Source organism: Caretta caretta, chromosome 23 (assembly GCF_965140235.1).
Source record: "Caretta caretta isolate rCarCar2 chromosome 23, rCarCar1.hap1, whole genome shotgun sequence".
NCBI classification, from domain to species: domain Eukaryota; kingdom Metazoa; phylum Chordata; order Testudines; family Cheloniidae; genus Caretta; species Caretta caretta.
This window is the reverse complement of record NC_134228.1, coordinates 5784560-5795382: the sequence shown is the minus strand read 5'-3', so window position 1 is coordinate 5795382 and position 10823 is coordinate 5784560. Positions and strand designations below refer to the sequence as shown.

At 58.5% G+C, this 10823-nt stretch overlaps 1 long non-coding RNA gene across 1 annotated transcript; it reads right to left on the bottom strand.

Moving 5' to 3' along the window:
* Window positions 1–328: 328 nt before the first annotated feature.
* Window positions 329–1329, bottom strand: LOC142069892 (uncharacterized). The gene is made up of 2 exons (XR_012665871.1): window positions 1244–1329; window positions 329–778 (listed from the first exon to the last, which is right to left on the bottom strand). It is a non-coding gene; the product is annotated as an uncharacterized LOC142069892 (long non-coding RNA).
* Between the last annotated feature and the right edge of the window lie 9494 nt (window positions 1330–10823).

Sequence of the window (10823 nt, the reverse complement as noted above, 5' to 3'; positions counted from 1 at the left end):
CATTAGCTCCCGGGAGCAGGATCCAGCCACCGCCACAGCAAAACCGGCCCGGGCAGGGCCCACCGATGGGTGTAGGCTGCAGGGTCCCGGTGCCCAGGAGCTGAGCAATGATCTGGGGGGCCTGGGCTGGGGCTGCACCCTGCGACCCATCTCCCCAGGCCCCTGCTGGAGATTGGGGGGAAACCCAGCACAGGGAGAGCTTTGCAGCAGGAGGCGTAGGAGCCCGTCCCTCTCCAGGGGATGCTGCATCCTGCTGCACCCGTCCCATCCCTCCCCGCACCCCCACAAGCCCAGCCTCTCCATAAACACCTTGGAGACATTTACAAGCTGTTTGCAGATGGCTTTTATAGGTGGTCATTATGCTATAAAGGGCCAGATCGCTGCAGACAGGAGCTGCCCATCACTACCTGCTCATGGGCACCAGCCCTTCCCTGCAGGAGCGTCACCCACAGTCGGGCAGGCTGCTACATGGCGTGGGCATGGCAGAGGGGCTGCAAGTGAGAATTCTGGCACTAGTGCCCAGGAGTGTCAGGCATCTGGCAGCCAAATAGCCCCTGGACCCCACGCCAAAGGCAGCTGCATCTCAGTGCCAGATGAGGGGTCCCTGTCTAAACAGCTTCCATGCCCCGCCCCAGAGGTGGCTGCATCTCAGCGCCAGGTGAGGGATCCTTGTATAAACAGCCCCCCTGCTCCACCCGAGACAGCCGCATCTCATTGCAGGAGAGCGCATTCCCTGTAAATGTATAGTTTGTCGTTTCAAGAGGCACTCGGAAGTTTTCTGTAAATAATAATAATAAATAAATAGTTGACTTTAATGTGATGCTTTCCATCTTCAGAGAGACATTAATGCGCCCTTCCTGCTCCCCTAGGATCCTTGTGACTATTTCACCGGGGGGGGGGGAGCGGATGAGGCCCAGTCTGGGGGAGTGGCCTTCCCACAGTAACAGCGAGGTGGGGTGGCATTAGAACCCAGGTGTCCTGGCTCCCAGCTCTAACCACTTGAACCCAATCCGCTCCCAGAGCTGGGGCTAGAACCCAGGAGTCCTGACTCCCAGGCCCTCCTGCTCTAACCACTAGACGGGGTGCTGCCCTCTCTCCCGCTGCTCGTTGCTGAGCTCTCCGTGTTGGAAAGGTGATTTCCCCAATGACTCCGCCATGTGATCGTATTGGCAGGAACCCCCCGCTTACCCTACCCCCACTGCCATGAGTGAACCTGCCCCTCTGTCCCTCATGTGCTACCCACCTGGCCAGGCTGCTGTTTCCAGGCAGAGACACAGAAGCCACGTCCTTTGCGAGAGCCGGCTAGGACCGCTCTGTACCTGGGCCGCAGCCTCCCCCCTCGCCCCAAGCCAGCACACCTGGAGCAAAGGTTAGCGAGAGGGAGAGGCCCTGCCCTTCCCTCACTCCGGCCAGCCAGAACAGTGGAGGCTGAATTCCTGCCCAGCTCCGCCCGAGTGCCGACACCACCACAATGGCACTGAGCATTGAGAGGGCACTGCTCAGCCCTGCACTGTGTGGGCAGGGCCCATTAGCTCTCTGTTACAGGTTGGGAAACTGAGGCACAGAGCAGGTTTTTTTTAAGGCGAAACCTGCCCCCCTTGTGTTTGGGTGTCTCTTTATTCAGGGGGCTCCTCCGTGGGAGGACGGGGAGCTGCTGCTGAACACCCTGAATGCCAGTGGGAGCCGTGGGCACTCAGCACCCTCGCCCTCCCAGGGGGGCAATCTGGGCTCCTTTCAGGGGCTGCAGCTGTGTCCATGCAGCACCTCACACATCTCACCCTGAGGTCTATTCCCAGCACCTCCCCTCCCAACTGGGTGAAGCTGGGTGAGCCACCTTCCCCCGTGCCTCGGTTTCCCCATCTGTACAACAGGGCTAACGAGGTCCCTTTGTAAAGTGCTTTGAAATCTATGGATGGAAAGCCCTAGGGACTGGTACTGTTATTGCCAGAGAGCTAGCGTGAGTTGGGGGCAGGAGCCAACTTCTGTTGCCCCTTAGGCTGAGCGGAGCGCCGACATGCCAGGGGAGAAACTGGGGAGTGAGCTTCCAGGAATAGCGACGGGGCTCTGGTTCTCTGGCCAGTAGGCGGCATGCACAGCCCCCAGGCGGGCTCCTGCGGACCTTCAAGCCAAACCTCCTCCTGCAGCAGAACTCCTGGGCCCTCCCGTTCTCTGGTTACTTAACTCCCAGGTTTTAACACACCAGCCCCTGAGACACACGGTCTGGACCTCCCTGGGACTGGACACACCTTTGTAACGCAACCAGTTGCAATCAACCGGTGTAAGACCCCTTCAGGGTCTGGAATGCCACCGTCCGACTCAGTTCTCCAGTCCTCCAGGGAGACTTCCAGGAAAATCAAGCCAGATGAGGCCTGACTAATGAACAGGACAGAATAAGCTCAGAGGGGGCCCCTCGGGGCTTTGTGAACCACCCTAAAGATTAAAAAACCCAACCACCCAGGGTACGAACTCCATTTTCTTTCCCCAGGGCAGGTCGCCTTGAAAGGTGGGGACACAGGTTCCCGGCTGTTCATGGCTGGGTGTTAGCCTAGGCTTGTCAGGTGTTTATTACCCCCTGGCCCGAGGGGTCGGATCTCTCTGCTCAGGGCGCTGGCGGAAGATTTAGCCCAAGGATGTCGGACGCCCCGTGCGCTCGGTCTCTCACGCTGAGCAGTTAGGACGCAACACAACCCTGGCCTGGGGGACACGACGGAATCAGGAAAGCACCTCACTCTGAGGAGAAGGTTGGCTGCACCTTGTCATTACAAAGAGCACCCAGGAGCCAATGATACTCCCTGCCTAGGAGGGAAGTGGGGTCTAGTGGTTAACAGAGTGACGCCTAACCATCAGGACTCCTAGGTTCTATCCCCAGCTTGGGGAGGGAAGTGAGGTCTAGTAGTTAGAGCAAGGGGGCTGGGTGTCAGGACTCCTAGGTTCTCTTCCCAGCTTTGGGAGAGGAGTGGGGTCCAGTGGTTAGAGATAGTTTCTGCCCGGAAGAATTTATGGTTTAACTAGACAAGCCAGAGAAAGGGTGGGAGGCAGATGTTAATATAATTCCATGCTATTGACTTGCAACAAGAAAGAAAGTCAGAGTTGTAGCCTTTTGACTCCTTTAATTTTTTTTTAACATCTTGCTGACATGTGGTGGATATGTGCTAGGAAATATCAGGACTGTCAAGTCTGTTCCTTCCCTGGTTTTCCAGCCAGGGTGGGCTGAGGAATAAGCAGTGGGAGATTGGTTGAATCTTTCACAAAGAACGTTTTTCTCCAAAGAGTTTCTCTGGCATTTGAGTTAAAGAACAGAGTTTTCAAGCAGACTGACTACAAATGAATAGAGTCCTTCCTGTCTCAATGCTTGGCAGTTCGGTGGTGTGGCATCTCTCATGCCAGTTCTCCAGTTGTCCGGACAGTCTTGTGGGGGAAGCAGGGCAATCGTTAACAATAATTAATACCTAGCTCTCATGCAGGGTTTATTTACAGCTCAAAGCAGACAAGCCCTGGGGAGCGAATGGCAAACACAAGCAGAAAAAATGATGAGAGAAAAATATATGTGTCCGGCAAAAGAAGGCACTGAGCCTTTTCGTAGCATCACTGCTCCCTTGGCAGGCTCTCCCTGTTCGTGTGGGAATCACAGATCCTCAGGGAGATACCTAACTCCCATGGGAGCCTGGCTTCGAAGCACTAGACCCTGAACACACACCTGGAGTGAGACATCTCCTGTCCCGGAACAGGCAAGCGAGGATCACGATCCCCATGGGACAGATGGGGAAACGGATGCCCAGATCTCCAAAGGCGTTTAGGCACCTATCTCCCATTGGCTTCAGTAGGTGGGGAGCTGGGCCTAAGCAGAGAATCTGGCACCAAGCACTCCTATGAGGCCGGCCAGGGCTTTCCCTGCAGCCCCACCCTCCCGGGGAGGGCTCTCTCACAGCCAAGGGGGGCTGAGGATTGTAGATGGAGGGATGGGAAAACTGGCCCCCACTGCCTTTCTGTCGGACCCCAGCCCTGCCTGAGGGCTGGCGGGGGACTCAGTGCCCAGGCTGGAGGCTGGCACAGTGGGCCCTGCTGCTGATGGGGATTATTTGGAGCTGGGCTGAGACCCAGAAGACTAGTTCCACACAGAAGCCATCGCGTGGCCACTGCGTGGGACTGGCTCTGGGGGCCACCCACTGGGATTCACAGCTGGGACGCTCCCGGTCCCCTTCCTATTTTGCCAGGAGGCCTGGGCCCAGGGCTCCGCTCTCCGAAAGGGTTAAATGTCTCTCTGCCATGGGATATGCCACAGCACGCCCTGCCCAGGGCCCTGGGCGAGTGCTTAGTCACGGCAGGGCTGGGTGGAGCGCTGTGCGGTCAGCTCTCCTGTTCCCAGCACAGGCTGGCAGCCCGGACTCTGGGGTTCTGCCCCCAGCTCTGGGACAGGAGTGGGGTCTAGTGGTTGGAGGGGCTTAGGAGCCAGGACTTCTGGGTTCTGTAACCAGCTGTGGAAGCCAGTGGTTTGAGTGGGGGTGGCTGGGCATCAGGACTCCTGGGTTATGTTCCTGGCTCTGGAAGGGCAGTGAGGTCTAGTGGTTAGAGCAGAAGGGATTAGGAGTCAGGACGCCTGGGTTCAATGCACAGCTCTGTGACTCATTGGTTGGGAGGCCTCAGGCAGGTCACCTCTGCTCTCCATTCCTTAGCTTCCCCTCTCTGAAGCAGAGTGGATTGCCCTGACCCACAACTCCCCCCCAACCCCGCACACACACACTTGGCGGTGGTGGGTGGGGTTAGCGAGCGTCCTCAGAAGGCTTTGGCCAGAGACAGGGCTGTGGATATGCAGGCGTGCTCCTGGATGGATTCACAGCCCCCCGCCCAGTCCCTGAGTGGAGCTCCGTGAGCCGGGACGCCCCGGCACCCCCCTGCCCCGGCTGGCTCGGGCGATCCTTGGACACCAGCTGTGGGCAGTTCTGCTTCTGTGCCACGCTCTGGCTGCTCCTCCCCTCTTATCGCCGGTGGGGATTTGCATGGACACAGCAGCCCAGTGTCTCATGGACTTGCTGCCGGCTGACTAGGAGGGCTGGGACACCACAGCCCATACTGGACCACACGGCCGCTTGTGCTCTCACATGCAGGGGGCCAGGTGTGAGCTCCTGGGGCCAGACTGGGGGCAGTCACAAGCGGGGCTGCCATGGAAAGGCACTAGGAGCTAGTGAATAGAGCACTGGCCCAGGACACCTGAGATCTATCCCCAGCACCACCCCTAACTTACTGTGCGACTGTGGGTATATTATATCCCCCTCCTGTCTCTCCTGCCACCCTTCAACCAGTTAGATGGTGAGTTCTACAGGGCAGGGACCATCTCTTGTGATGTCTGGGCAGCACCTGGCGCAATGGGGCCCTGATCTTAGTCAGTGTCTGGGCAGCGCCCGGCGCGACGGGGCCCCAATCTCAAGTGAGGTCTCTAACCATTGCCATAATACGAGTAATAATAACAACCTGCTAATTCAGTCAGTGTGGCACAAACACCTTGGCTTGAGGAGCTCCCCGACCGAGATTGGGGCCCTTCCATGCCAGGCGCTGCAGACACCCAGCGAGAGACAGGCCCTGCCCCAAAGAGCTTCCAGTCTAAACAGAGAGCCATAGGAAGGACAGATGAGTCTGCCACAGGTGGGGAGGAGTCTGGGGCGAGCAGGGAACTGACCCCTGGACTCCTGAGTCCCAGCCAGTGCTCTAACCACAGGGACACGCTGCCTGTTCCCTGTATCTCTGCCTCTGACACCTTTCTATTTGCTTGCCACCAGTCTCCAGCTGGCAGGCTTGTGTCCATGTCTCCAAGCCCTATTACAGGGCATTATGGAAGCCAGTCCCTGGGCCATTGATGCCAGCAGGTGCCACCCTGATAAGCATCCCCTCCACCAGCTTTGTGTTGGCCTTTCTTCTCCTTTTTCTCTTTCTCGTTCCCCTGTTCGGTCCTGCTGCGTTTGGCGGCAAACAGGAAGTCCTGGTTAATGGTTAACACCGGCGGCACCGCACTGACAGGTGCGGGCCAAGGACATGGAGAGATAAGGGAACAGACGGTGGCAGCGGTGGGATCGCTGTGGGGACCCGCCCCTGCGATAGCACGGCGCTGCCCCGGTTAACTCTTCACTTCCCTGCGCCGAAAGGGCTGAGTGGGGAGAAACGGGCGCCCAGCTGGATCCGGCCCTAGCACTCAGGGTGGGATCCAGCTCTAGCGCCAGGCTGGGCTGTTAAATGCATTAGATGGGTTAGCGGGTGGCCCCCACCTGCCCACATGCACCGGCTCAGCAGCTGTCCCCAAAGGCTCCTGCCCGGCAATGGGCTATCGCCCCCTGGTGGAGTCAGGAGGGAACTGCATCCCCACACTCATTCCCTCCAGGGGAGCAGCCACCCCAGATCCCAGTGTGCTCAGCTCACTCAGGCAAAACTCCCCCCGCCGCACCATGGCAAAAGCCGGCACAAGAGCCTGACGCTGCTTAGGTCCCATTTAAACCAGACGTGCCAGAAAGTCCCATTCAAGCCGTCTGCGCCGGGCTGCATTTCCCCCTGACGCCGGTTATCCCAGCAAAGGTCTGAGCCCCCCCAGCACACAGCCCTGTGCCCAGAGACCAAGGGACTCAGCCAACCATCCTGCCAGGGGCCACGTCCCTGACTCTTATGGGTTTCATGGCTCTGTTACTGCGGGGGGGGGGGGTTGTTGAAAAGCCCCAGCTCCCGGATTCCTGGGTTCCTGGGAGGGCCTGAGTCGCCCCTTTTTTAACGAACGAAGTTGAGCCGCTCGTCAAAGTCCTGGGCCCTGGGACCTTCCAGCTGGCAGTAGAAATTGATGGAGTCTGGGATTTTCTTTGATGCAGCCTTGTTTTCTGACCGAGAATGTACATAGGCCTCTTTAGCTAACACCAGACCCAAAATTGCTCTCTCCAGCTTTTTCCAGGGTCTCTCTCTCTCTCTCTTTCTCTCTCTCTCTGTTTCACACACAGACACACACACACACACACTTACCCCCACCAACCTCAATGGGCGTCTAACCCAGCCCATAACAAGGATGCACCCAGCTCATAAGAGAAGATTCTAGTCTTGAGGGCTGCCGAGAAATGGGCAAATGGGAGGCCCCCGAAAGCTCAGATGACTTGGATCAGCTTGGGCAGCCCTGGATTTTGTTGTTACTCTCCTGAGGATTTTGGGGTGCAGCTCCAGAGCGGGGATGCCTGAGCCAGGCTATGCTCTGCCCCACGCCGCCGGAGCTGGATTCGCCCTGTGGCGCTGACAGGCGGAAATGATCGTGGGTGGAGCCGGTGGGTCTGGCTCTGGCGGGCACACAGGGAACAGAGCTGCCAGGCAGGGGTTAGAGTGGGCATCGGCCCCGCCTCGGTTGTCTCAGATTCACGGCTGCACGCCCGTGGGAGACTGAGGACTCACGTCTCTCTAGGCCAGCCACAGGAACTCTGCTGGCCCGTCCAACACCCAGGCCTCTGCCGGCGAGCTGGGGGAGTGTGGAACTGCGGGGGGATTCTAAAAACAGCCCAAAAGGGGCAGATCAGGGGATGGAGCAGAGGAATTGCCCCCGAAGCTCCGTCCGTTCCCTGGGGGGGGGCGGGGGGGGCTGGTATCCCACAATGCCCTGCATAAATCTCCCAGAAGGCAGTGCACCAGACGGCAATGGGGTGGCGACCCACAGGGCAGAGCAGCTTTGGCCAGCGAGGACGCTCGGGCTCAGCAAAGATGGCCGAGTGCCCTGCGTGCCAGTCACGTGGCAATGCCAGCGCAGGGCAGCGATAGCCATTCCTCCGAGCCTTCCCTGCCCCGACTGTGTGACCCAAGGGTTCAGGCAGTGTCAGGGGAGCCAGGACTCTTGGGTTCTACTCTTAGTGCCACCACTGGATTTTTGCTCCTACGTGCCTCAGTTTCCCCTCTGCCCAGTGGAGGCTAACACTCCTGGCCTGGGCGCAACGCTGTGGGTGCTGCGTGGCTGAGCCGAGCAATGTCTATACGGGGGGTTATGCTGGCCTGGCTAGAGCTGTGTAATGACTGTGGTGGTTGATTTCCCCCTGTAGAGCAGCCTTTCCCAGTCTCGCTCCACCTCCCCACCCCCCCGCGGGGAGTGACCGATTGGCAGCCAAGTCCATTTCCAGGCATCAACTGTGCAAAAGATCAGAGGTGCTGATCCGCACGGGGGTCTTCGTGTGTTAAATTGGGGGGGGTCCTAACTGACCTTTGACTTCATACATGTCGGTTGCCCGCGAGGGTCACCTCCAGCGGAGGTCAAAGGACAGCTCGGTTTCTGCCCCGTCGCTCTCCTGCCCCAGTAGATCCCTCCCCCTCCTACTTCAGTCACAGCTTCTCAGGGGCTCTGCAGCCCTGGGGTCGTGCTGGCCTATGGGGCCATGGGGCCAACCAGACACAGATCAGGATCCCCCTTCCCTTGGTCAGGCTAAGCCAAACGGATGCGGTTCAGGTGGGTGCTGGAGCTGGTCAGCGTATATCGGCTTCTAGGTGTCTAGTCACGATGTGGGGCAGTTGGTTTGTTATTGTAGGGTCTCGCGGGAGCCACAGGGGTGCTCAGGGGTCTGAGCCTGTGCCTGCTGAATTGTTATTGTAGGGCTGCGCGGGGGGCTGGTTGTCGTTGTAGGGCAGCAGAGGGGCAGAGTACACTGATTTGGGGAGGGGAAGGGCTGTACACACTAGCTTGTTACTCTGGCCTTGCTGAGGGTTATGGAGGCTGCACAAAGCAGATTGTTACTGTAGGATAGCTTGGGGACTGTTGACGTTGTAGGGTTGCTCGGGGGCTGTTGACGTTGGTTTGTTATTGTAGGGTTGCTCGCGGGCTGTTGACGTTGGTTTGTTATTGTAGGGTTGCTCGGGGGCTGTTGACGTTGGTTTGTTATTGTAGGGTTGCTCGGGGGCTGATGACGTTGGTTTGTTATTGTAGGGTTGCTCGGGGGCTGTTGACGTTGGTTTGTTATTGTAGGGTTGCTCGCGGGCTGTTGACGTTGGTTTGTTATTGTAGGGTTGCTCGGGGGCTGTTGACGTTGGTTTGTTATTGTAGGGTTGCTCGGGGGCTGTTGACGTTGGTTTGTTATTGTAGGGTTGCTCGGCGGCTGTTGACGTTGGTTTGTTATTGTAGGGTTGCTCGGGGGCTGGTGACGTTGGTTTGTTATTGTAGGGTTGCTCGGGGGCTGTTGACGTTGGTTTGTTATTGTAGGGTTACTCGGGGGCTGTTGACATTGGTTTGTTATTGGAGAACCCTGCACATATGTGTGCTGCCTTCACACACACTCTGCACAGCTCCACCCACCCCTTCACGCACACTGACATGCACCCATCCACAGGCCAAGAGCCCGAGCCAGCCCCGCTGAGGTGGGCCTTTGGGGTGGGGAGGGCAGGGGGGATCATTCGCTCCCTGAACTGCCTGCCCACCAGGGGCTGCCACACAGTGTGGAGCAGCCCTGAGAGGTGAGGAGGGGTGGGGCAACTGAGGCATGGGACAAGGAAGTGACTCATTCATTGTCCCAAAGGGAATCTGTGGCAGAGCTGAGGGCAGAATCCAGGAGTCCTGACTCCAGACCCCCTCTAACCACTGTACCCCACTCCCCTCCCAGAGCTGGGACTAAAACACAGCCCCTCCCCATCCCCGTTCTGCCCTCTAGACCCCACTCCCGCCCCTCCCAGAGCCAGGACAGAACCCAGGAATCCTGCCTCCCAGCCTGCCCTGCTCTGATCACTGGACAATGCTCCCCCCACGACTGTCACTTTAGACAACTGCTTGAAGAAGCTAAAAGATAGGAGTTGGTTCAGCCCTTGGGGTGCCCCCCACTCCTCATGCCAAGGGAGGGATCTTATCTGGCGGGAGGCACCTTTCCCCTACTCCCCAGAGGTGAGTGACTGATTAGGAGGCTGGGGCTGGACTTTGGCCCCCCAGCCCAGGGGACGTGGGCTTCGTGTTTGCCTTCGACCCGTGCAGGGGTCAGCACCAGGAGCTGAGCCATTGGGAAAGAGGAGATGGCTGGGGGGGGGGCTACCCAGGGCACAGGGGCGGGGGGGGGGGGGGGGATGGTGTGCATGTGCACACATGCACGTGTCCCTGCTGCCCCCTGCTGGAGGGGACGAGCCCTGCTCTGTGTGTGTGTGTGTACATGCATGCTCTGTGCGTATGTGTGTGTGTGTCCCCCTGCTGCCCCCTGCTGGAGGGGACGAGCCCCGCTCTGTGTGTGTGTGTGTACATGCATGCTCTGTGCGTATGTGTGTGTGTGTCCCCCTGCTGCCCCCTGCTGGAGGGGACGAGCCCCGCTCTGTGTGTGTGTGTGTACATGCATGCTCTGTGCGTATGTGTGTGTGTGTCCCCCTGCTGCCCCCTGCTGGAGGGGACGAGCCCCGCTCTGTGTGTGTGTGTGTACATGCATGCTCTGTGCGTATGTGTGTGTGTCCCCCTGCTGCCCCCTGCTGGAGGGGACGAGCCCTGCTCTGAGTGTGAGTGCACGTGTGATTGTGTGCACACGCTCTGTGTGTGTGTCTCTCTGTCTGCCCCCTGCTGGGGGGAGGGGGTAACGAGCCCTGCTCTGTGTGTGTCTCTGTGTATGTAGGCAGGGTTGCTGTAGCCGTGTCACTCCCAGGATACCAGCGGTTCTCCGCCGGGGGCACGCCTGCCCCCGGGGGTACACAGAGGTCTTCCGGGGGTACCTCAACTGACCTAGATATTTGCCTGGTTTTACAATAGGCTACCTAAACAGCCCTAGCGAAGTCCATGCAAACGACAATTTCATACAGACAATGACGGATTTATACCGCCCTATGCACTACGCACTGTAATATAAGTACAAGATTTATATTCCAGC